This window comes from Bos grunniens, chromosome 16 (assembly GCF_055505025.1).
Source record: "Bos grunniens cultivar Pamir isolate PY7600 chromosome 16, Bosgru_T2T1.0, whole genome shotgun sequence".
Classification (NCBI taxonomy): Eukaryota; Metazoa; Chordata; class Mammalia; order Artiodactyla; family Bovidae; genus Bos; species Bos grunniens.
The window spans coordinates 16,977,803-17,004,377 of record NC_141180.1 but is presented as its reverse complement, the minus strand read 5'-3'; the positions used below and the strand labels follow the sequence as shown (position 1 = coordinate 17,004,377).

The 26,575-nt window shown below is 39.8% G+C and overlaps 1 long non-coding RNA gene across 1 annotated transcript; it reads right to left on the bottom strand.

The window, feature by feature from the left end:
- Nucleotides 1-914: 914 nt before the first annotated feature.
- On the bottom strand, nucleotides 915-26,232 carry LOC147356238 (uncharacterized). Its single transcript, XR_015143160.1, has 3 exons — nucleotides 25,906-26,232; nucleotides 12,449-12,580; nucleotides 915-1,178 (listed from the first exon to the last, which is right to left on the bottom strand). It is a non-coding gene; the product is annotated as an uncharacterized LOC147356238 (long non-coding RNA).
- Between the last annotated feature and the right edge of the window lie 343 nt (nucleotides 26,233-26,575).

The following is a 26,575-nucleotide window of genomic DNA, read 5'->3' as shown; positions in this document are numbered from 1 at the left end:
TTTGCATTTCCCTAATAATTTGCAATGTTAAGCCATTGTTGACATTTTAAAATATCTGGTACAAATTATAACTTAACTTCCCAGATAACGGAAGGACCTTAAAATACTTGCTCTTCATTTTCCCTCTTACTGCCTTACTTAAAATACTGTATAATCTAATGATTATCATCATATAATTTAATTCTAGCTGTAGTTTTAAATCCCGTGAGGTACTATTATTGTTTCACAACAACAAATAATGCAGTCACTATTGATTTAGTTTCCCGAAAATGAAAGCTAAGAAACGTGCTCTGGGCCACCTTTGCTGTTCTCTCGCCCATTTCTTCTCTGTTCCCCTGCTCTGCTCTGTATCACAAGGAATTACATTTCCCAGGCCCCCTTGCTAACTGCTGCTCTGATGTTCACCCAAATGGACGGCACTGGGAAGAGACTGAAAGGGACGAGGGAGGGAGAAGCCAAGGTATTTTTCTCTTTCTCACTGTTTTAGTGAAAATCAGTGCTATCTCCAGCAGTCGCTGTGCGTTTCCTATACCTGTAGCTGCTGTGGAGTGACCCTCTCCTCCGGGGTCCTAGCACCCGCTGGACACTCCCTACTTTGTTTGTATCCTCCTCCTGCCTGACCCTGGCCTCTAGGCTCTGGTAAGCCCTCGCCTCCCGTTGCCCCTGCTAGTACCGGAGCTGCCCCGCCTAACCCTGTGAGGCTTGTCGGTGCCTCCATCACCTACGTAACCACTTCCTTGTATTAAAACCCCTTGGTTCATAGGTCTTAGAGTGGTTTCGATTTCCTCAATGGACCTTGTTAAGCTCTACAGAACTCGTTTTTTCACCAAAGTATCACATTAAGAAGAAGATACATATTCAGGGAAAAGATCCAAAAAGAGGAGTACAATAAGGTGTGCATTCATTTTTTAAAAAATAATTTTATTGATTTCTTTCTTTTGCCTGTGCTGAGTCTCCGTTGCGGCACAGGCTTTTCTCTAGTTGCGGCGAGCGGGGCTTACTCTCCAGCTGCGGTGTGCAGGCCCCTCGTTGCAGTGGTTTCTCTCCTTGCAGAGCACGAGCTCTAAGGCATGCCAGCTTAGTAGTGGTGGCACGGAGGACTCAGCAGTTGTGGCTTCCAGGCTTGTTGCTCCTCAGCATGTGGGGTCTTCCTAGATCGGGGATCGAACCCACGTCTCCTGCATTGGCAAGCAGATTCCTTACCACTGAGTCAGCAGGAAAGCCGGGTGTTGGCTCATTTTAATTCTTGAGAAAGGTATGGGTTCTATTATAAACCTGGGAAGCTCCAAATCAATGTTTGCCAAATGGGAAAAAATAAATACATTTGTATTTAGGGGAAGGAAATGTTATTTTTAAGAGTCTAAGTTACATGTTTAAAACAATAGAATGCTTAAAAAAGAAAATGTTAAGAATATATAAAAATAAGCCAGTTTCCTCTGGAATACTGCAGATCATTATTGTCTTTATGAAAAAATTCAGTCCATACCTATTTAGAAAGTAGGAATATTCAATTATGTTTTTAAAAACAAATTTAAATTTATTGTTTTAAAATTTAAATTAAATAATAAAAACATATGGGGCACCTGTTTTGTGCTAGATAAATATTATGAAGCATGAAGTGAAGTGAAGTGAAAGTCACTCAGTTGTGTCCATCTCTTTGTGACCCCCATGGACTTCATAGTCCATGGAATTCTCCAGGCCAGAATACCAGAGCGTGTAGCTTTTCCCTTCTCCAGGGGATCTTTCCAACCCAGGGATTGAACCCAGGTCTCCCACATTGTGGGCAGATTCTTTACCATCTGAGCCACCAGGGAAGCCCAAGAATACTGCAGTGGGTAGCCTATCCCTTTTCCAGCGGATCTTCTGACCCAGGAATCAAACCAGGGTCTTCTGCATTGCAGGTGGATTCTTTACCAGCTGAGTTATGAGGGAAGCCCATCATGAAGCATACCAAGACAAATAAGACAAAAATAACTTAAAAGACAAAATACAGGAAGAAAAAAATATGCATGTCTAAAGATGTGGAAGTCCATGTTTAAGATCTCACTTCACTTAAATTTAACTAACTTTTATATAATAACTATTCTGTTTTATCATGTCCTGTGCTGTGCTAAATCACTTCAGTTGTGTCTGACTCTTTGTGACCCTATGGATGGTAGCCCACCAAGTTCATCTGTCCATGGGATTCTCCAGGCAGCCTTGGCTGCTGCTGCTGCTGCTAAGTTGCTTCAGTTGTGTCTGACTCTGTGCGACCCCAGAGACGGCAGCCCATCAGGCTCCCCTGTCCCTGGGATTCTCCAGGCAAGAACACTGGAGTGGGCTGCCATTTCCTTCTCCAACAAAGTGAAGTCGCTCAGTCGTGTCCGACTCCTACCCACCCCATGGACTGCTGCCCACCAGTCTCCTCCGTCCATGGGATTTGCCAGGCAAGGGTACTAGAGTGGGTTGCCATTGCCTTCTCCGCCTGCCTTGGCAGGCGAGTTCTTTACCACTAGCACCATTGGGAAGCCAAGAAAGATTTACTGTTAGGGTACAAGTGACACGGCACTAATTTCATCTTCTACCATTTTCCCTTTTACTCTCCGGTTTCTGCTATACTGGACTTACTAGTATTTTTATCCCTTGAACAAGCTAAGCATGCAGCAGAGGCAACGGGAGATAATACACAAAATACAAATAGAATACATAAAAGAAATAAAATACTGATGATGGGTGCTAGATTCTTCCTTTTTTGTTTTAGAGAAAAGAGTTACAGATTTGGAAAAGTACTAAGCTAGAATGAGCACTGTAATGGATTGGAGTTAGAAGCACTGGTGTGAACTTATGGATTCCAGTGTTTTCAGGGTATGGAAATACATGTACATATTTATATGGGATATACGCATTCCCTAATTCTGACCTAGAGCATCACCCCTTTCCCCCACGTCCAATAGCAACAAGCACACCAACAGCGCAGAACTTGGCTTCTGCATGCTATTCTCCGCTGAAAGGAATCAGGACTCCTTATCAAAATAAAAACAGCTGAGTCCAGACTTGGTGCAGCGAGAGTGAAAGATGAGTCTGAAATATTTTATTATGCCAGACTGAAAGGAAGTACTCAAAGAATGATGGGGACATGTCAAAAGGACACAGAAGTTGATTTGAAAAGAGTTCTCACTGGCCAAAATGGACTGTTTGAACAACAAAATAATGTTTGTAACAGTTATGATTCCATGCATCCTTATTAACATAAATTAATAAATGAAAACATTGAAGGTGAGAAATGGAATATTTCCTGCCTTATCAGTAAACAAAGGATGTCTCAACCCTCAACAATTGCAGCCCTCCTCCATCATGATTCATGTCTGCAAAGAGTCAGACATGACTGAGCGACTTAACTGATCATGAGCCAGTGAGCCCTAAGGGAGCTCAGGAAGGAACGAATACCTGTCACCTAGGAGCCATCAGCCTGCAGCCACTCCTTAAGGTGTTTTCGTTTAGTCACTAAGTCGTGTCCGACTCTGCGATCCCATGCGCTGCAGCACACCAGGGTTCCCTGTCCTTCACTGTCTCCAAGTTTGCTCAAACTCATGTCCACTGAGTCAGTGATGCCATCCAATCATCTCATCCTCTGTTGCCCCTTTCTCCTCCTGCCTTCGATCTTTTCTAGCATCAGAGTGTTTTCCAATAGTTGATTCTTCCCATCAGATGGCCAAAACATTGGAGCTTCAGCTTCAGCATCAGTCCTTCCAATGAATATTCAGGGTTGATCTCCTTTTTAGGATTGACTGGATTTGATCTCCTTACTGTCCAAGGGACTCTCCAGAGTCTTCTCCAGGACCACAATTCAAAAGCATCAATTCTTTGGCGCTCAGCCTTCTTTACGGTCCAACTCTCTTATAGGATATACTTCAACAAAAACAGTAAAAATAAGTTATGGTTCTTGTTTTTCTAATTGCATATCCTCCTTCTTTACCTTTCTATTAATAATTAACACCATATGGTAAAGGTAAACTCTTCCTGAGATAAAGCTAAGATAGTAAAACAAGCATATGCATTTGATGACCTTACTTTCCAAACATCTACTAAAATAGTCTAGCAAATATAAAATGGATATGTTTTGCCTAACCCTGGAAAATAAAGACCTATCTCACATATGTATCTCATGACTCAAGGAGTTTTCACAGAGCTAACATAACCAAGAAGGGAGCACCAGCCTGTTGGCCATTTTGATGCCCTGAAGAAGGGCATGGCAACCCACTCCAGTATTCTTGCCTGGAGAATCCCATGGACAGAGAAGCCTGGCAGGCTACAGTCTGTGGGATTGCAAAGAGTTGGAGTGACTAACACAACTAACACAACACAACAACTATGGCAAGATAGGAAATGGCTTTGACTCATCTTTTTTGCTTACTAGGAGAACTGGCTGGTTCACAAATACTTATTAGCCCCCCACCCTGGAGGAAGCCTGTTTACAGGTTTGCCCCCAGGGAAAACATGCCTGGCCCTGTTCTCAAAATCACTCAACAAAGAGGAAGCCTGCGTGGAGACTTGCTCCAGGGAGATTGTGATCAGTGTAGCTGAAGACGCTGCTCCTGCTCAACGGAAGCAATCCGAGAATAAGCAAAATATATTTTAAACAAACCCAGTTAAGACAGATTGTAACTGAATGAATATCAAATTATGGAAAATTAAATGTGTGAATTAGAGCTTGGTCAGTTATCCCATGCAAGTGGGTGTGTGTTCAGTTGTGTCCGACTCTTTGCGACCCCATGGACTGTAGCCCACCAGTCTCTGTCCATGGGATTTCCCAGGCAAGAATACTGGAGTGGGTTGCCATTTCCTTCTCCAAGAGATCTTCCTAATCCAGGGACAGAACCCATCTCTCCTGTATTGGCAGGTGGATTCTTTATCTCTGAACCACCTAGGAAGCTCCAGTTATCCCATAGGGAGAACAAAAAGGCTTTGGAAATTATTAGATAAAAGTTAAGAACATAGTGGAGAAAACCACTAGACCATTCAGGTGTGAACTAAATCAAATCCCTTATGACTATACAGTGGAAGTGAGAAATAGATTTAAGGGACTAGATCTGTTAGACAGAGTGCCTGATGAACTATGGACAGAGGTTCGTGACATTGTACAGGAAACAGGAATCAAGACCATCCCCAAGAAAAAGAAATGCAAAAAAGCAAAATGGCTGTCTGAGAAGGCCTTACACATAGCTGTGAAAAGAAGGGAAGCGAAAAGCAAAGGGGAAAAGGAAAGATATATCCATTTGAATGCAGAGTTCCAAAGAATAGCAAAGAGAGATAAGAAAGCCTTCCTCAGTGATCAATCCAAAGAAATAGAGGAAAACAACAGAATGGGAAAGACTAGAGATCTCTTCAAGAAAATTAGAGATACCAAGGGAACATTTCATGCAAAGATGGACTCGATAAAGGACAGAAATGGTATGGACCTAACAGAAGCAGAAGATATTAAGAAAAGGTGGCAAGAATACACAGAAAAACTGTACAAAAAGGATCTTCATGACCCAGATAATCACAATGGTGTGATCACTGACCTAGAGCCAGACATCCTGGAATGCAAAGTCAAGTGGGCCTTAGGAAGCATCACTACGAACAAAGCTAGTGGAGGTGATGGAATTCCAGTAGAGCTATTTCAAAACCTGAAAGATGATGCTGTGAAAGTGCTGCACTCAATATGCCAGCACATTTGGAAAATTCAGCAGTGGCCACAGGACTGGAAGAGGTCAGTTTTCATTCCAATCCCAAAGAAAAGCAATGCCAAAGAATGTTCAAACTACTGCACAGTTGCACTCATCTCACATGCTAGTAAAGTAATGCTCAAAATTCTCCAAGCCAGGCTTCAGCAATACATGAACCCTGAACTTCCAAATGTTCAAGCTGGTTTTAGAAAAGGCAGAGGAACCAGAGATCAAATTGCCAACATCCGCTGGATCATCAAAAAAGCAAGAGAGTTCCAGAAAAACATCTATTTCTGCTTTATTGCCAAATTTCTGCTTTATTGCTTTATATGCCAAAGCCTTTGACTGTGTGGATCACAATACACTATGGAAAATTCTGAAAGAGATGGGAATACCAGACCACCCGTCTGGCCTCTTGAGAAACCTGTATGCAGGTCAGGAAGCAACAGTTAGAACTGGACATGGAACAACAGACTGGTTCCAAATAGGAAAAGGAGTATGTCAAGGCTGTATATTGTCACCCTGCTTATTCAATTTCTGTGCAGAGTACATCATGAGAAACGCTGGGCTGCAGGAAGCACAAGCTGGAATCAAGATTGCCGGGAGAAATATCAATAACCTCAGATACGCAGATGACACCACCCTTATGGCAGAAAGTGAAGAGGAACTAAAAAGCCTCTTGATGAAAGTGAAAGAGGAGAGTGAAAAAGTTGGCTTAAAGCTCAACATTCAGAAGACGAAGATCATGCCATCCGGTCCCACCACTTCATGGGAAATAGATGGGGAAACAGTGGAAACAGTGTCAGACTTTATTTTTGGGGGCTCCAAAATCACTGCAGATGGTGACTGCAGCCATGAAATTAAAAGACGATTACTCCTTTGAAGGAAAGTTATTACCAACCTAGACAGCATATTGAAAAGCAGAGATATTACTTTGTCAACAAAAAGTCTGTCTAGTCAAGGCTATGGTTTTTCCAGTGGTCATGTATGGATGTGAGTGTTGGATTATAAAGAAAACTGAGTGCTGAAGAATTGATGCTTTTGAACTGTGGTGTTGGAGAAGACTCTTGGGAGTCCTCTGGACTGCAAGGAGATCCAACCAGTCCATCCTAAAGGAGATAAATCCTGAGTGTTCATTGGAAGGATTGATGTTGAAGCTGAAACTCCAATACTTCGGCCACCTGATGCAAAGAGTTGACTCATTGGAAAAGACGCTGATGCTGGGAAAGATTGAGGGCAGGAGGAGAAGGGGACGACAGAGGATGAGATGGTTGGATGGCATCACCAACTCAATGGACATGAGTTTAGCTGAACCCTGGGAGTTGGTGATGGACGGCAAGGCCTAGTGTGTTGTGGTTCATGGGGTCGCAAGGAGTAGGACATGACTGAGCGACTGAACTGAACTGAAGAACATAGAATGTAGATGTTAGTAATCTAATGTTGCCTTTAATGAATTGCAGAAAGCAAAAAGGAAGAGAAATGAAAAAGCAATAGACATTTATAAGTAGCTATGCAGTAAGGATCACTAAAAGTGATGTAACCTAGATACGTTCTGATAAAATTTACAAATTTCAAAGACAAAGAAAAGTTACATATGTCAAGAAAGAAGAATACTTTTCTATAAACTAAAGATAATCAGATTGGATTATTCCAGATATTCTCACTCTTTGCGACCCCATGGACTATACAGTCCATGGACTTTTCTAGGCCAGAATACTGGACTGGGTAGCAATTAACTTCTCCAGGGCATCTTCCCAACTCAGGGATCGAACTGGGGGTCCCCTGCATTGCAGGCGGATTCTTCCAGCTGAGCCACCAGGGAAGCCCAGATTATCTCGAAGATGGATGAAATACTGGAAACAAGTCAAATACTTCTTAATAGAATTTATAGATTATTTTTCAGAAAGAATGAACACTTTTACAATATTTAGTCTTCCTATCCAAGAACATGATTCATCTCTCCAGGTGTCAGATTATCTTTTTTGTCTTTGAGTAAAATTTTTAGTGTTTTCCATTTGGGCCTTGCTCATGTTTAATACGGAGAAGGCAATGGCACCCCACTCCAGTACTCTTGCCTGGAAAATCCCATGGACGGAGGAGCCTGGAAGGCTGCAGTCCATGGGGTCGCTGACGGTGGTATACTCCTGAGTGACTTCGCTTTCACTTTTCACTTTCATGCATTGGAGAAGGAAATGGCAACCCACTCCAGTGTTCTTGCCTGGAGAATCCCAGGGACGGGGGAGCCTGGTGGGCTGCCATCTATGGGGTCGCACAGAGTTGGACACGACTGAAGTGACTTAGCAGCAGCAGCATGTTTAATAGATCTAATCACTGGCGTTATATGGATTTTTATTTATTTGTTTTTCCACTGTATTTTTTCATTATATTTTATAAGCAACTGTTACTGGTACATATTGTTACAAATAACGACCATTTGTCTGTCCCATTTCAAAATGTGCATTTTTTTCTTCTCTTACTGTAGTTTAGCATCTTCAGTACAACGTTGATACTATCACTCTTTGCTTTTTCCTTCCTTGAATGGGATTGCATTTAATGTTTCACAATTAAGTACATTTGCATGTTGTCTGATAGGTCAGTTTTATCAAGATATATTCCTAACTTACGAAGTGTGTTCATAGACATGGAATTTTTATTGAATTATTGTTTGTCATTTTTTGAAGATCACTTTTAACTTTAATCTGTTCATACAGTGAATTTTATCCTTAAATTCTGTAAAGTTGATGCATTTTGATATTCCTGTGATAAACCCAATTACGTAAAGTACTCATCTATTTATAAACTGTAAGATCTACCTTTCTCAGTTCAGTTCACTTGCTCAGTTGTGTCCGACTCTTTGTGACCCCATGGACTGCAGCATGCCAGACCTCCCTGTCCATCACCAACTTCCAGAGTTTACTCAAACTCATGTCCATTGAGTCATTGATGCCATCCAACCATCTCATCCTCTATCGTCCCCTACTCGTCCTGCCTACAATCTTTCCCAGCATCAGGGTCTTTTCAAATGAGTCAGATCTTCTCATCAGGTGGCCAAAGTATTGGAGTTTCAGCTTCAACATCAGTCCTTCCAATGAATATTCAGGATTGATTTCCTTTAGGATGGACTGGTTGGATCTCCTTGCAGTCCAAGGGACTCTCAAGAGTCTTCTCCAACACCACAGTTCAAAAGCATCAATTCTTTGACATTTTCTTTATAGTCTAACTCTCACATCTATACATGACTACTGGAAAAACCATAGCCTTGATTAGACGGATCTCTGTTGGCAAAGTGATGTCTCTGCTTTTTAATATGCTGTCTAGGTTGGTCATAGCTTTTCTTTCAAGGACTGAGCATCTTTTAATTTTATGGCTGCAATCACCATCTGCAGTGATTTTGGAGCCCAGATAAATGAAATCTGTCACTGTTTCCATTGTTTCCCCATCTATCTGCCATGCAGTGATGGGACCAGATGCCGTGATCTTAGTTTTCTGAATGTTGAGCTTTAAGCCAACTTTTTCACTCTCCTCTTTCACTTTCATCAAGAGGTTCTTTAATTCTTCTTCACTTTCTGCCATAAGGGTGGTGTCATCTGCATATCTGAGGTTATTGATATTTCTCCTTGCAATTTTGATTCCAGCTTGTACCTCCTCCAGCCCAGCATTTCTCGTGATGTACTCTGCATATAAGTTAAATAAGCAGGGTGACAATATACAGCCTTGACGTACTCCTTTCCCTGTTTGGAACCGGTCTGTTGTTCCATGTCCAGTTCTAACTGTTGCTTCCTGACCTGCTTACAGATTTCTCAAGAGGCAAGTCAAGTGGTTTGGTATTCCCATCTCTTTAAGAATTTTCCAAAGTTTATGGTGATCCACATAGTAACTTTCTAGTACTTAGTATTTTTGCATCTTTGTTCATTAACAAGACTGTATAATTTTGGGGGGTGTGCTATAACTGTATTTTAGAGCTAAAACCATGGTTATGTCTGATACATAGAATGGGCTGGAAAGATTTTCTTAACCACATGTTTTTTTTCTTATCTAAAACACCATTTATTTATTTTTATTTTACTTATTTATTTGACTGCTCCGAGTCTTGGTTGCAGCATGCAGGATCTAGTTCCCTGGCCAGGGATCAAACCCTGATCCCCTGCTTTTGGAGCTCGGAGTCTTAACTGCTGGACCACTAGGGAAGCCTGTTAAACATATGTTTCTAAATAGTTTCTATAATGTTGAAACTACATGAAGAAATTGTATAAAACTGGTTAATTGTTTTAGAATGGTTCTTTAACAGATTTCAATTTCTTCAAAGTTTTAATGTATTATTGTTATTACCCCTTCTTGAGTCAGAAGTAATATTTATTTTATGCTTTCCTAGTAAACTGTTCATGTCAAATAGCTTGTCAAATTAATTTTCCATAATAATTAATATTATCTAAGAATGACTACGGAGAAGGCAATGGCACCCCACTCCAGTACTCTTGCCTGGAAAATCCCACGGACGGAGGGGCCTGGTGGGCTGCAGTCCATGGGGTCACTAACAGTCGGACACGACTGAGTGACTTCACTTTCACTTTTCACTTTCATGCATTGGAGAAGGAAATGGCAACCCACTCCAGTGTTCTTGCCTGGAGAATCCCAGGGACCGGGGAACCTGGTGGGCTGCCGTCTATGGGGTCAAACAGAGCTGGACACGACGGAAGCGACTTAGCAGCAGCAAGAATGACTAATCTCATTATATTCATTTGTGTCCCTTTCTTGCTTTTAATAGTGTTCAATGATTTCTACTAATTTTTTATTGGTTAGTTTTACCAATGGTTTTTGTTTTATTGATATTTTCAATAGAGATTGAGATTATTTTTATCCATTAAGATTATATTTTATATTTGGTTTTGGTTCTTAGTTATCAGTTCACTTCTTTGTTCTTCTAGTTATTTCTTTCTTTATTGGGATATTTTTTGTTATATTTTCCTTCAACATTTTTCCTAAGCATCTTCATTTGTTTCTATTTATTTTGGCTGAACAGACTCTTCATTGCAGTGCATGGGCTAAGTTACCCCAGAGCATGTGGGGTCTTAGTGCTCTGACCAGGGGTTGAACCCACATCCCCATTACTGGGAGGTGAATTCTTAGCCACTGGATCACCAGGGAAGTCTCTCTAATTTCTTAAGTGGAATATTTAGTTCCTGTATTTTCTTTTTAATTTAAAATATTTTCATCGAAGTAATACATACAAATAGATAAATTATCAAGTAGTACTAAAGGCTTAAACAAGAAATACTAGTCTTTTCTCTTTCTGCCACCAAATATAACTCCCTAGGGGCAGCCATTTTTAATTCTTTTAGCTGTGTCTTCTGCTATTTATCTCCTTTTTTATAATTATACCTACCAACTTATCACTTTTAGACAGACTGTATAGATTACTTATTACAGTAGGTGAAGATTTACCTCTGTACTTCCTTTCTTCCATTTTTAAAGAAACTTGCTAAAGCAATAGCTGATGTATATATTTTTCTGATTGTGTAAATATTATTTATTATTGAGCCAAATAGTGTCCCTTAAGCACGCGTTTTTTCTGTACACCTTTCTAGTTTTCCTGCAATTAATAATTGACTCCTTTTTTATTTGCTTGTGTTTTTTCTGTACCTAGCTTTAATTTCTTTTCAACTGCTCCTACCATTTATTTTTCCAACACACTTAGCAATAATTTTTCCAAATGCCTAATCACATCAGATAATCTATGATTTCCATTTTTATTTTGCTGGGTGCTTTTTCCCAAAGTCCTCCCGACTCTAACATGAACTGATTGCCTTCCAGGCCTGGTGTACAGCTAGTAAGATGGACCATATTTTTATCATCCTCCTATAAGAGACCTCCTGTTCTCTAGGTCCCATGTGTATTGTTGTAGATTCTTAACAGTCTGGAGCATAAACTCTAGCTAGTTTAAATCCCAAAAAGTTTATTTGATTTGTACAATCATTGAAAGAGCTAAAGGAAGAACCTCTGGTCTGGACTTCCAGGACTTCTCCCAAAGTAATACATAGAAATAGGTAGTGGCTGACTCTGTTGTGATCAGGAAGTTGCTGAATCAGGAAGCTGCTTCCACAATGGCTGGCACCAGAAACAGGCCACCTCTGCCACATCAAAAGTTGCTGAATCTAAAAGCCTCCTGTTAAAATGGGAAGATCCCTGGGAACCAGGAAGCCATAGCTCCCAGCTCTTCTTCACCATCTGTATCAGTTTCTACCCTCACATAATTCAGTTTCAAATCAAATTCTTTGTTTCAGCTTGGCTCAACCCAAATAATCTGAACATGGAAATTTAGCTGCAACTTGAATGTAAATCTGGAATAAGGGACTTTCCTGGTGGTTCAGCGGTAAGCCTCCGTGCTCTCAATGCAGGAGGCCCAGCCAGGTTCTATCTCTGGTCAGGAAACTACATCCCAGCTAAGAGTCCACATGCCACAGCTAAAAATCTTATGTGCAGCAAGTAAGACCTGGTGCACTCAAAAATAATTTATTTTTAAAATCTATTAAATTCTGGAATAAGTATCTTTCAGCTTTCCAATCTCTGCATTTCAGAAAGGCATTCTGGGACAAGGGTGAAATAGGTATTGTGCAAACCATTCTACAGTATGTGTGCTAGGCCTCCTGGCGACCCAAAATTCATTTGTACACACCCTTCTTCTCATCCTTAAACTTCCAACAGCCAACTATTCCCACTCAATATAATGCAACAAAACTTTGTACAAATGAGAACATCCTTACCATCACTCCAAGAGACCCCACATCTTCTCAGCCACAGCGTCCACCTCGGAGTGATGCTCTTTTCTACTCTAGCTCAGTCACAATCCTCGTCTGAGAACGTGTGACGTGTGGACTCACCACTAACGACACACCCTATATAAAACAGCAGAGGAAAAGGGAAAAGCAAGCAGGAAAGAATATGAACTCCCTAAAATGTTAAGTTGCCATAATAGCCTGGATTGCCTGCCAGGATTTCTACAGGAAAGGTAAATACACTTTATTCCTATTACTTTTAACTTGTTTAAGCCTCTGTATTTTCAGCCTAACATGTAATCTAACTTTTACAGTCACTCAACAGTAGCAATCACTAAATCAGCTTTGACAAGAGAAAGTCCATTTTGATGAGCTTTTTCTAATGTGGGGTGGGGTGGAGAGTTGGAGGATCATTTCATGTATATAGCTTAACCGAATCTCCTTGTCATCAGTTGGAGTTCTAATTGGAGTTCCAATTGTTATCCTAATTGGAGTTCTGTCCAGTCCCTGATCATCAATCTAAACTATTGCATAACACCATAAATCACTCTTGATTTTAACCTTTGGCCACCATCCTTCCAGGCAAAGCAGATAACCCATATTGCTGTTTAAAGCTCTTCCCCCTAGGAGGTGAATTATTTTTCCAGGCCCCTTATATAAAGTTCTAAGTCTTTTTTGTTGTTGTTTGTTTTGGCGAATTTATAAATCTGTTATTATTTTTCCTGCTTAACAATGTGCTATTTTAAAATTTCTTTTCTATCTTTTCAGTTTTATTGAGATATAATTGACATACAGCCATGTATGAGCTTAAGGTGTACAACATAATAACTTGACTCATATATATGATGAAATGACTACCAAAATTAATTTAGTTAACATCCACAATCTTATTCAGATACAAAAAAGAGAAAAATTTTTCTTCTTTGTGATGAGAACTTTTAGGATTTGTTCTCTTCAGTTCAGTTCATTCGCTCAGTCGTGTCCGACTCTCTGCAACCCCATGAATCGCAGCACACCAGGCCTCCCTGTCCATCACCAACTCCCAGAGTTCACTCAGACTCACGTCCATCGAGTCAGTGATGCCATCCAGCCATCTCATCTTCTCCTCCTGCCCCCAATCCCTCCCAGCATCAGAGTCTTTTCCAACGAGTCAACCCTTCGAATGAGGTGGCCAAAGTACTGGACTTTCAGCTTTAGCATCATTCCTTCCAAAGAAATCCCAGGGCTGATCTCCTTCAGAATGGACTGGTTGGATCTCCTTGCAGTCCAAGGGACTCTCAAGAGTCTTCTCCAATACCACAGTTCAAAAGCATCAATTCTTTGGTGCTCAGCCTTCTTCACAGTCCAACTCTCACATCCATACATGACCACTGGAAAAACCATAGCCTTGACTAGACAGACTTTTTGTTGACAAAGTAATATCTCTGCTTTTCAATATGCTGTCTAGGTTGGTAATAACTTTCCTTCCAAGGAGTAAGGGTCTTTTAATTTCATGGCTGCAGTCACCATCTGCAGTAATTTTGGAGCCCCCAAAAATAAAGTCTGCCACTGTTTCCACTGTTTCCCCATCTATTTCCCATGAAGTGATGGGACCAGATGCCATGATCTTAGTTTTCTGAATGTTGAGTTTTAAGCCAACTTTTTCACTCTCCACTTTCACCTTCATCAAGAGGCTTTTTAGTTCCTCTTCACTTTCTGCCATAAGGGTGGTGTCATCTGCATATCTGAGGTTATTGATATCTCTCCCGGCAATCTTGAGTCCAGCTTGTGCTTCTTCCAGCCCAGCGTTTCTCATGATGTACTCTGCATAGAAATTAAATAAGCAAGGTGACAATATACAGCCTTGACATACTCCTTTTCCTATTTGGAACCAGTCTGTTGTTCCCTGTCCAGTTCTAACTGTGGCTTCCTGACCTGCATACAGATTTCTCAAGAGGCAGGTCAGGTATTCCCATCTCCTTCAGAATTTTCCGCAGTTTATTGTGATCCACACAGTCAAAGGCTTTGGCATAGTCAATAAAGCAGAAGTAGATGTTTTTCTGGAACTCTCTTGCTTTTTTGATGATCCAGCGGATGTGGGCAATTTGATCTCTGGTTCTTCTGCCTTTTCTAAAACCAGCTTTGTTCTCTTAGCATCTTTCAAACACACCACAGAGCAATATAAACTGTAGTCATCATATCGTACATTTACATTCCTAGTACTGTTATTTTATTAATTGAAGTTTTGTACATTTTGACCACCTTTATCCAATTCACCCCCCAATTCTCGCCCCCAACTTGAAGTTCTAGTGCTATGACAGTCTGCTTCTTGCTGGTACCAGCATATACTCCAAAAGCCATCTGCAGATCAGGCTTGAAGTATGCTTTCTCAGTTAACTGATGATAGTAGATTTCCACGAGGCCATATGTCTGGTTTAGGGAGAGAAGTCAGTGTGTAGCATAACTGATAAAGAATGAGCCACCTGTTCACACAACTCATCTGTCCTTCAAGGGCCTGCTTCAAACCAAATTCAGTCGCTGCTTCCATTTAATGATGGAATGTGCTGGTCATGTCCAACTTTTCACTGTGATGGATTGAAAAGAAAACACCCAGTTTGTGATGAGTAACCAGGGTAATTAATCATTTAATGTGTTTAATCTTTATCAGGACCCAATTTAGAGATTTATTAAGAGATACATAGAAGAAAAGGAGAGTAGTTATTTGCTGAAGAGAGAAGGACCTGGTGATAAAATTCAATGGAGCTTTGATAATGATTCTCTTGTTAGGCCTGCCGCAGATTTCTACACAGAATTCCAAGATAGTCCATGGGTAAAGTCAGTTGCCATTGTATTTTCTGTATATGAAGGATCAGATACTTGCACTGAAGCCTGGAGCAGCTGACATCCTTCTCTTCCTCTAGGTCTATTCAATGTCAGTGTCTTTATAGGTTACCTAGGAAACGTCAGAGAATGTACACCCAACTATGTTACATATTAATTAAAAACCATTCCGCCAAGTGTTGTGCCGTTTTCTCAAAGTAGAATTGCAAGGTGCATCACTGTATATTTCTTTTTGGAAAGAATATCCTCATGTGACTAAACAACTGGAATCTCAGAAACTTTCCTGAGGTGGCAGGACCATGCACTTTTGTGGGACTTACTTTCCGTTCTTTGGCACACGTGATATCTGCTTACCAAGACAGTGAAGGTGTACTGCTATCCACATTAGTGAAAGCAAGGTGCTTCAGCTTAAGACAGAAAAAAAAAATGCACTTATCACATCAATATCTGCATACAAGATGTGGCATTTTGTTGATTTGACTCAGTAAAGAGATCAAAGGTGCAGCTGTATACTGTTCCTAATATAATTAAGCTTATGATGCCAGAACCTATTTGTCTTCTGCACAGGTGAATGTCAAGTTCAATGCAGATAAGATGAGGACTAGTACTCCTGTTTGTTTCAAGTCTTTTATTAAACCCTTTCAAGCACTGACTTCTGTGATTCTCCCAGAAATTTAGAATTGCTTTCAGTTTGCTGTTTTGATTGGGAAGGCTGTTCTACTTGGCCTTTTCTTTCCTTTCTTTCTTCTTCTTCTTTTTTGTTTTGGCCGCTTGCAGGATCTTAATTCCCTGATCAGGGATCAAACCGGGGCCACAGCAGTGAAAGCACCAAATCTTAACTCCTGGATCACCAGGGAATCCTCTACTTGACCTTTATCTGTTGTAATAGCCTTTATTACTTGGATTGGGAGCCAATACTAGAATTCTACCAACCGCTGAGAATACTCTTCCAAATATATACTCTGGAATAGTAGAAGAAACCAGAGGTGGGATTGTAAATATCAGGACCCACTGTAAGATAGACTCGAACCCAACAGCATTTACAACAGGACCTATGTAAGCCAAACTCAGCTGAGTGACCATAGTAAAGTTCTTGGTTCCCAGGGATTCCTGGCAGCTCAGCGCTCAGTCCATAATCCATGAAGAGTATTTCTCTTTCCCAGTGTACAGTTACCTCAGTAAATGACACAGGGTCTTTCAGAAAAATCCAGGAGCTTCATTTATTCATTTCTTTCATCCAAGGGAAATAAAAACACCTACTTTATTGGGCTGTTTTAGGGGATCTGAGAGAATAACTATAAAGCATTACATAGTTCCTTCCACATAATATATGATCATTAAATGCTGATACTTTCTTTTTTTGATCCTAGCAGTGAAGATAGAGGGAGAAGCAGGTAGTATATTTAAATCTAAATATTGATTTTTAGTGTGTACATGTACACACTGGTATATTTAAAATTAGTAACCAACAAGGACCTACTGTATAGCATAGGGAACTCTGTTCAATATTATATAACAGCTCAAATGGGAAAAGAACATGAAAAAGAATAGATATATGTAACTAAATCATTTTGCTGTACATTTGAAATTAACACAATATTGTTAATCAGCTATGCTCCAATATAAAATAAAAGGCTTAAAAAAATGTTGACTTTCAGGCTAGGTGATCAGGAGTCCAGAATCTTGGATTTCACTGTGTAATTGTGTCAAATACGGTCACTACAGTACATTCAAAAAAATCGACCTTCACGTGAAAGCCATTCAAAAACTAGGCACGTTTGTGAATTTTTTTTTTTCATGTATGAGGTTTTAATATACACTAAATTTTCTGGAAAGCAGGAATCATGTAAATGAAGCTATAGCTATTTTGTTTTGTTCAGAACTTCACCAATACTCGTTTCATTATTTTGGAAAAATTATGTCACTAACCACAAGACTACCTATGATCTTTTACCTTCAAAACAACACATCTATGTCAGCCTATATTTGTAGCTACTTTACTATGGCGATTCCACACATAGATGTAGACATATGACTGGCTAGTTTGCTGCTGTGTCTCCCGGTAGGAGTTGTGTTTAAGCATTTACACACTGAAATAGTAATACCTTCCCTTTCCTTCTTTATGTTACAGTTAGAATACTATATTGATTTAAGAAAATAATATGTATAAGTAGATTATATTAACTATGAATTTCATTTCAGAACAAAGGGGGTATTACAAAAAATTATTATAAAAAGGGGGCATGAGGTCAAACTGGGCTGAGAATCACTGTTTCATATAATACCAAGGAATTTCTGTTATCTCAGCTTAACTCAGCATAGAATACATTAAATCAAAGCCAACAATTAGAACTATTCTCAGCTGCTTGAATTAGCTCACTGAATCCAGCATCTCTTATGGATACATGCCAAGTGATAAATTCAGCCCAATCTAAAATTATGTTCCTGCCTCCTGATCTAACATCCTTAGAATTCATTACCACACATATTCACTGTCCAGGATTTGGACAATATAAATGAACACTTAGAAGCAGCCTGACAGTTTTTGACTCTGTGTACCCTCCACTCCTACCCCACACTGGCTTAAGATCTACTGCAGCAGGTATGACATTTGCTAAGGCCTTGCCTTCAGTAGACACAGTCTTTAAAGTCATCACAGGTGGCAACAAGCGTTTTATCACTGGTGCTTGGACTAGCAATGTCCCATTTTTTTCTCGTTATAATTTTCCGATATTGTTTCATAAAAAAAATAGCTCTTCTTGCATTTTGTGGAAGAGATCAAAAATGGAAATTTTCTTCTGAGTAATGCTAGATAATTTCAGAATTACATTTTACCCCCAAACCCTCATTGGGTTGTTAGTTAACAAATACTTGTCAAGTATCTACTATGTGCTAGACATTAGGTAGGTGTCAGGCCTGGAAGACTGGCCTTGTCCTTGCTCTCATGACATGCACCACATGGCAGGCAGGATCTTGGTTCCCAACCAGAGATTGAACCTGTACCCCCTGCAATGGGAATGTAGAGTCTTAACCACTGGGAAGTCCCTCCCATGACATGTTAAAGATGCTGTTCACTTCCTAAGATCTGCAGAACCCTTTTCAAGGTCCACCCTTAGGTTTTTTGGTTTTTTATCTCTTTCCTCATTTCTTCATGAGGTGAAATCTTTCCAGCTTTATATTTGTCTTTGTCAAGAACAGTGACAGTTGAATGGGTTCTTTTACCTGATTCTGGATTACACCCGAGTGTCTGCTAATTTAATCCAAACAGCATGTACCTACTGTATACAAAACATTGTACTAGGAGGTGTGGCTAATAATCATAGTTAGTGCTTACTGAATGCTTAACAGGTGCCAATTACTTTCAGTTTCTCGTTTTATATTTTTTTTCAGTTTCTTTGCATGTATAACTTGTTCAGTCCTCAATTGCTCTACGAAGTTTTGCTATTATTCCCTCATTTTATAGATGAAGTAACTGAGGTATTAAGTGGCTTAGAAACTTGCTCAAAGTCACACACCAGTAATTAAATTCAGCAGCTCTACATCCAGGGCCAGCACTCTTCACTTCTTTGTGATAAATAAGACACCAGGTTGAAAAATATGACTTGCTTCAAATAACTTGCCATCAAATGGAAGCTTTGAAAATTACTATGGCTTATTATTAGTTAAAAAAAGAGAGCTAATTAAAAAAAAAGAGTCAGTCAAGATATATGAAGTTTTTTAGAAAAACTAGCTCAGGTAATTTTTCTGTTGATTTTTTTCTCTTTCACTCTTTTTTCCCCTCTAGTGATTCCATTGAAATTGTGCTTATCTGTGTTGATTGATTCTTTTATCTTATGATTTATCTTCTCTGCTAAAATGAAGAATCCCTTGAAAGTCGGGACCATGTATTTTTTTTTTATCCTTAGCACCTAATATATAATAGAAGATTGCTAAGTACCAGGATTAAATAAATTATTATATTCAAAATAAGCAGCAGTAATTATTCATACTTAGTACTTACCAATACATGTCACCTAAGGGCACAACAATGTTTTAACACCTTTGATAAGATAAGTTTTAAAAATATTCTCATAAGGAGAGTTGAACATTATTATCCTGTATCACAATCAAGGGCTTAATTGTCAAAAGGTCAAGTGACTTACCACAAGTTACAGAGGAAAAAACAGCATCTAAGTGTTTTTCTTTTTATTACAAAAAAAGGTTTCCCCCCAAGTTAAGTGAATGCACATTAAAAAAAAAAAAAAGCAAAACCAAGAACAACAAAGATACTTTATCAAAACCAAGCAATATTTCATCACAAAACATTAACTTATATTAACTTTATATGAGTAAGTTATTTTTAAAAGCAACTATAAAGATCGTGTTCTGAAACTCCTTTCCATGCTATTTTTGTGTTCTACACATTATTTTAATAATCAGGGCTATATCCTCCCATGAGATCTACAGGGCGGATATGAGATAAGCCACAGATGAGTTAACTTGTTTTGGCTTAAATAAGGAAATGTGGTTGGTCCAGATGCTTCCATGTCCAAGCACATCAGGATCTAGTAGGCGATAGCAATTGGGCTAAGACTCAAATAAAAGGGGTGATTTTAGCTAATAACAAAGCCTATTCCTTCAGTGTTTCTGTAGACAAAACTTTTTTTTTTTTTAAGAAAAATATTATTACAACATAGTTATAGAACAGTTCTTGGTAAAAAAAAAAAAAAAAAAAAAAACTCCAGAAAAGGATGCTCATAGAATCTCACATCTCTAACTGTAAGAAAGATTTACTTTTACTGTTGTATCTGTTCCAATGACTGTTTTCTCAGTCTCTGTTCACAGCTTCACTATCCTCTAAACTGACCAAGTTGGAAACCTCAAATTTCATCTCCACAGTCCCTTCTACCTCCCCCTCCCATGTCAGAGGTTTTCCAAGTCCTGCCCATTGTGTTTACTAAGCAGATTTCTCTCTTTGTCTCTTTTGTGAACTCTATGACAGTCTCCTACCTGGTATTCCTGCCTCCAGTCTCTCCTCTTTCTAGTTGCTTTTCCTCACTGATGTTATACAGGGATTTATTTACCCGAGAACCACCAGTGGCTCACCCTTGCCCACAGATCAGAATACAACCTCCTTAGTATGGTACTCATGCCCTCCCCAATCTTTATCATCACCTTATCTTCTTCTACTTCCCTGAAACCCTAGACTCTGACTACAAGTGTCTTCTTGCATTCCCCAGACATCTGTTAACACCTTGTGTTCATCCACACACATGATGTTCCCTTAGCCGGCAAAGCCCTTCCTCTATACTCATCACATGGCCGATGCCTAGACTTCCTTCAATTTCCAGCATAAACGTGATCCCCCTGTGAAGGAGTTCTCGACTTTCCCAGCTAGTGATTGAATCATTCTCATTCCAAACTCTTGCTCCTCACTGAGTAGTCTGTCAATGCCCTATGTTTTCCAGCTCCTTTCTAACAAGGTGGGGCCATGTGACTGCTTCTGGCCAAAGAGCCATGAGTGGAAGTGACATGTGCCAGTTCTGGTCTGAAACACCTAAGAGCTGGTACATGACTTTCCAAAGCTCTCTTCTGTCAGTTAACTAGGAAGGTCTTGTGATGAGATGGCAGAACCACAAGATGAAAATGGCCTAAACATACCACATGTTGGGGAGGGGGTAGGTGTACTCTGGAAAGTCCTCTGAAACTGCATTAGAGTTCACATAAGTGAGTAATAAATTCTTGTTGGTTAAGTCACTGAATTTTAGAGTTTATTCATAACCTCACATATCCTATTTCAACACTTTGTGTCTTTATGTAGTCTTTCATTATGCTGAATACAATAACGTGCTAATTGTTTTTCTCTTGTACTATGAACCCTCAAGGTCAGACATTATGTCTTATTTTGCATCTAACATAGTCATATCGACCAAAACTGAACTTGTTGAAAACTGACTCAGCATACTTAAACCTTATCCCCAAACCTATTCTTCTTCCAGCATTTCCTATCTCATTAAATGATGTCACCATTAACCCAGTCGCTCAATCCAGAATCTAGACGTTTCTTTCCTATTGTCTTCTTAATCTTCTAAAGTCAAGAAATAAACCCAGGAGGTACTTATTCTGCCTCAAAGGTATGTCTTTCTCCATCCCCTTATCATTATCGATCTCCTACAAGGATGACAGCCATCAACTTTCTAAATGGCTCTCTTCCATTTTTGATTCATTTCTCATCTGCAATGAGAGAAATGTGCTTTAAAATTTGGAGATATTATCACGTTACTTCTATGCTTACGTAGCTTCCAGTTATTTAACGTTCCTTCAATAACTTCCAGTTATTTCTGTATTTATGTCATATTCCATTTCACTTTATGAAATTCCATTTCACTTTTTTTGGGTGTTCTGAGACCCGATGTAGTGGTGAAGGGGGTCAATTCCCTACATCAACAAACAATTCTTGGACATCAGAAGGGTGCGTCCAAGAATTCAACTTAATTCTGACACTATCTATTGAGAGATAGCATCAGATTCCACAGGTAAGGGTTCAGTCTTACAAGATTACCACCTCCCTACACACACACATGCACACGCTTCAGACACCAGTTGCAAACCCAGGCTGTTACCCATGCTTCTGACCAACTAGCTAGATTGGAGCTTCCAGTGACCCCCTCCTTGGACTTCAGACTCCATTCCCAAGTCCAAGTATTACCTATATTTCTCTGACTGACCTGCTATAAACCAGAGGTTCGCACAGCCACTTCTTAGGGTTTGATGAATTTTGCTAGTTTTTGTTCAGTCACTCAGTCCTGCCCCACTCTGCAACCCCATTCCCCAGCATGCCAGGCTTCCCTGTCCTTCTCCATCTCCTGGAGCTTGTTTAAACGTGTCTGCTAAGTTGGTGATGTCATCCAACTGTCTGCTGTAGTTTTGCTAGAGAGGCTCACAAACTCAGAGAAAATTTTCATCTGCTAGATCCCCAGTTTATCACAGAAAGATATAACTTAGGAGAAGCCAGGGGGAAGAGACACACAGGGCAAAGCATGGGGACCCACTCTACCAGCATCTCCATGTGTCCACCAGCTGGGAAACTCCCTGAACCCCTTCCTTCTGAGTTTGAATGGAGGCTTCACTACTTAGATGTGACTGATGAAATCGTTGACTACTGGTGATTAAATTCTATCTCTAGTGCCTCTCCTCTCCTGGGGATGATGGGAGGGGGAGAGGTGGGACTTTTCAGTTCCAAACCTCTAATCACAGGGCTGGTTCCACTGGCAATCAGCCCTCATCCTAATCAGTTCAGTTCAGTTAAGTCTTTCAGTCATGTCCGATTCTTTGCGACCCCATGAACCACAGCACGCCAGGCCTCCCTGTCCATCACCAACTCCCAGAGTCCACCCAAACCCAGTCCATTGAGTCAGTGATGCCATCCAACCATCTCATCCTCTGTCGTCCCCTTCTCTTCCTGCCCTCAATCTTTCCCAGCATCAGGGTCTTTTCCAATGAGTCAGCTCTTCGAATCAGGTGGCCAAAGTATTGGAGTTTTGGCTTCAACATCAGTCCTTCCAATATCAATATTCAAAATAAAAACCCCAAACCTTGGTCTTTAACTTCAGGTAATCTGGATTATAAAAGACATATCTCTTATGAATGAAATTAGGCACATACATGAGAATTTATTCTTTGCTTGTCACTGACCCTGTCTGTGCTAAGAAGGACTCTTTCCTTGGCTGTACTGCCTCTGCAGTGGGAAACATTCTATTTTCTGTAGCTTCAGTGCTGCTGTGTAATTATATATCTCAGATAGAGGGATAAGATGGATCAGGATGGCAGCCTGATGACAATGACTCTTTAATGCACTCCACAGACACTGATGATTTTATAATTAGCTGTCTTAAGATGGAAGTTCCAGAATAAGAAATATTCCAGTGTTTCAGGATAATGTAAAGCTATCCTGTTACTTGATGATCCTAAGCACAAAATGAGGAAAAAGTACTGTAATTCTTAATTCTTACACTTTACCTCTATAAAAATGTTCAGATGTTACACATGCTGAGTGAACAAAATCCACTCTTAAAATTATCAAAAATTAAACTTTAAATACTTAAAATCACAAGATTTCAGAGCTGGAACATACTTCAGAACTACAGGCACAAAGAGTTTTCGCATCTTCTTGTTGTAAGTATTTGAGATTTTCTGAGTTTCTAAGGATTTGTTTTTGTTGGCATATTTTAGAGATCAGTGAATATTAGATTGTTGCAAACAGGTATATTAAGATATAATTTATTCCTATTTTTAGGATCTGCAACCAATTGAGAAAAAAGCAGGCTCTGAAGACCTTCAGTATAAACAAAGAATCACACTTTCTGAGACATAGCAGATTTACTTTGCATTGACTGCAACAAAGTAAAGGTAGTTTTTTAACAATTGTATTAGCCCAAGCTATCTGGACAAAGACCATAGACTGGGTGGCTTAAAGAGCAGAAATTAACATTCTCACAGTTTTGGAAGCTTGTAATTCCAAGATCAAGGTGCTGGGCAATATAGGTTTTTGGTGACAGTTTTCTTCTTGGCCTGTAGCCAACACCTTTTCATTGTGTGGCAGAGAGAGAGAGACAGAGAGAGAAATACGGAGAGAGAAGGGTGGAAGCACTTGCTCTCTTGTGTCTCTTTCTATAAAGGCCTGTCAGACCAGGGCTCTACCGCCATGACCACATCTAACCCTAATCGTCTCTTAAGGTCCTAGCACCAAGCATCACCACATTGGGAACTAAGGCTTCAACATATAAAATTTGTGTGTGTGGATGTGGGAGGGGGGTGTTGGGAACACAATCATTTGGTCCATAACAATAATTTAATGAGTTTTTTTTCTGTCGTGAAGCACTCTGGCTTTTGGAAGTTGCCATGGCACCAATTGCCAAAGTATGTTATTTTCTTTTTCTTTTTTCCCCTTTTTTACATTCTGTTTTTTATTTCCCCAATTTTAGCAGTTTGCTTTGGCTTTAATTTTGTAACATACTGAGAAGAATTCTTTAGAAGTTTTAATTTTCTTTTCTGCCTAGGAAGCCATATGGAATGTTTCCACTTATTTGCCTTATGTAGTGATTGTACTGTATTCCTGCTTTATAGCCTGGAGTACTGCTGCTGCTGCTAAGTCACTTCAGTCGTGTCTGACTCTGTGCGACCCCATAGACGGCAGCCCACCAGGCTCCCCCGTCCCTGGGATTCTCTAGGCAAGAACACTGGAGTGGGTTGCCATTTCCTTCTCCAATGCATGAAAGTGAAAAGTGAAAGTGAAGTCGCTCAGTCGTGTCCGACTCTTAGCGACCCCATGGACTGCAGCCTACCAGGCTCCTCTGCCCATGGGATTTTCCAGGCAAGAGTACTGGAGTGGGGTGCCATTGCCTTCTCCGAGCCTGGAGTACATTCATTGCTTAAACTCAGTATGTCACAGGGGTCCTTTCTATTCAGTGTCGTTTCCCAACTTATTCTAGAATGCGGGATCAGTGCTTCCATTAGCACAAATTTTCAGATGTTATTAAAAACAAGAGTACCTTATGCTTAAGAAGTTCTACTGATGTGCATGTAAAACTGGACATCTAAAAGACCATCCATCCGGCTCTTTGAAAGAAACTGTCATTCTTGTATTCAGTGAATACTCGGATGTCAAATTACTCCCTGGAATGACTTTTCCATAAAATCAGTTTGAATCAGTATTAATTCTTGCTTCAGAGAAGCATATCCTTTGTGGTTAACAAATGAGTGTAGTGAACATACACCAAAGATCAAAAGTGAAAAGTTAGCAGAAAACTGTTATTACTTCAGTCAAATATGACCGGATAAAGGGTTGAAGGCTCTATTCCTAAAATTTAAAAGCAAGTTAAGGACTTCAATTCCTGTATAATATACTATACAGTTTAAAACATGTGATGTGTAGGAAGATGATTGCTCAGCTCTGCAGTCATTAAGTTACCTGGACATTAGACAGGTGACCTTTGGATGAAAATGGACCCTTTCCCCCTCATGTGGAACTAACACCGAATAAGCCTCGTCACTACAGCATATTTATGAAGTCTGAGTGGTTTAACATTAAAGTTTAACTTTTAAACTTTAATAATTCAGGTGGCGGCCATGGGAAAAAACAACCTGTGTGCATAACTTAAGGCAAACTGAAGTTTTCTTTCCCTCAGTTGATCTTATCTGTAAGTCATTTCTTTTTGTCATAGAATTCAAACTAAGACTATAATGTGTATTTTTATATAATCATATTTGTCATAAACACTGTTATTTGTAGGTTATTTCTGTTATGCCTATACATTGTTTTTAATTTTTTTAAATTGGGAAGAACTTTATTTATGAGAAAAGCATCCATTCAGGAATAAATGCCTCATCGTTACTGATGTAATCATCAAGTCTGGGTCAATGTTAATTTGATAATATAACACAACACGCACGAATGTCTTTGATAAGTCAATATGATTCGAGAGGCAGTGGTATGTCACAGTGAAGACAAAGGCTCTGCAGTCAAACTGCCCATGTTTGAATCTCATCTCTGCCACTCACTAGTTCTGCCACCTTAACTAAGTTACTGAACCTCCCTGTGCTTTCGTATGCTTACCTATAAGACGGACTGGTATAAAACTACTTACCTTGTTGTTTAGCTGCTAAGTCTTGTCTGACTCTTTGGCAACTCCATTGACTGTAGCCCACCAGGCTCCTCTGTTCACGGGATTTCCCAGGCTAGAATACTGGAATGGGTTGCCATTTCATTCTCCAGGGGATCTTCCTGCTCCACGTCTCCTGCATTGCAGGTGGATTCTTTACTGTTGAGTCACCAAGGGAACCTAACCTACCTCATAGGGTTATTATAAAGATTAAATAAATTTATATATACTGAGCACTTAACATGTGAATGCAACCTAGAAAATTCCAAGTAAGCACTTGTTATTAGTATGCACAGTGGTTAGGAGCATCAGCTCTAGGGCCAGGCATCCTGAATTTAAATCCAGACTCCACCAGCAGCCGAATGACCTTGGACAAATCATTCAATATCACAGTGCCTTAGTTTCTTCATCTGAAAATGTGGAAATCAGGTATGAGGACTAATTGAATTGATAGGGGCAAAATGCTTAGAAAAGTGCCTGAGATGTAGTAAAAGTGCTAAGTAAATATCAACTATGGATATTATTAACACAGTGGGGGGACTAAATTATATTCATGTCTCCTAAATATCAAGTGAAATATGATATCAAATGAAAAATGTTATATCCTGTTTTTCCAGCTTGGAGAATTAACTTAAGGTCACATATTTTTAGTAGT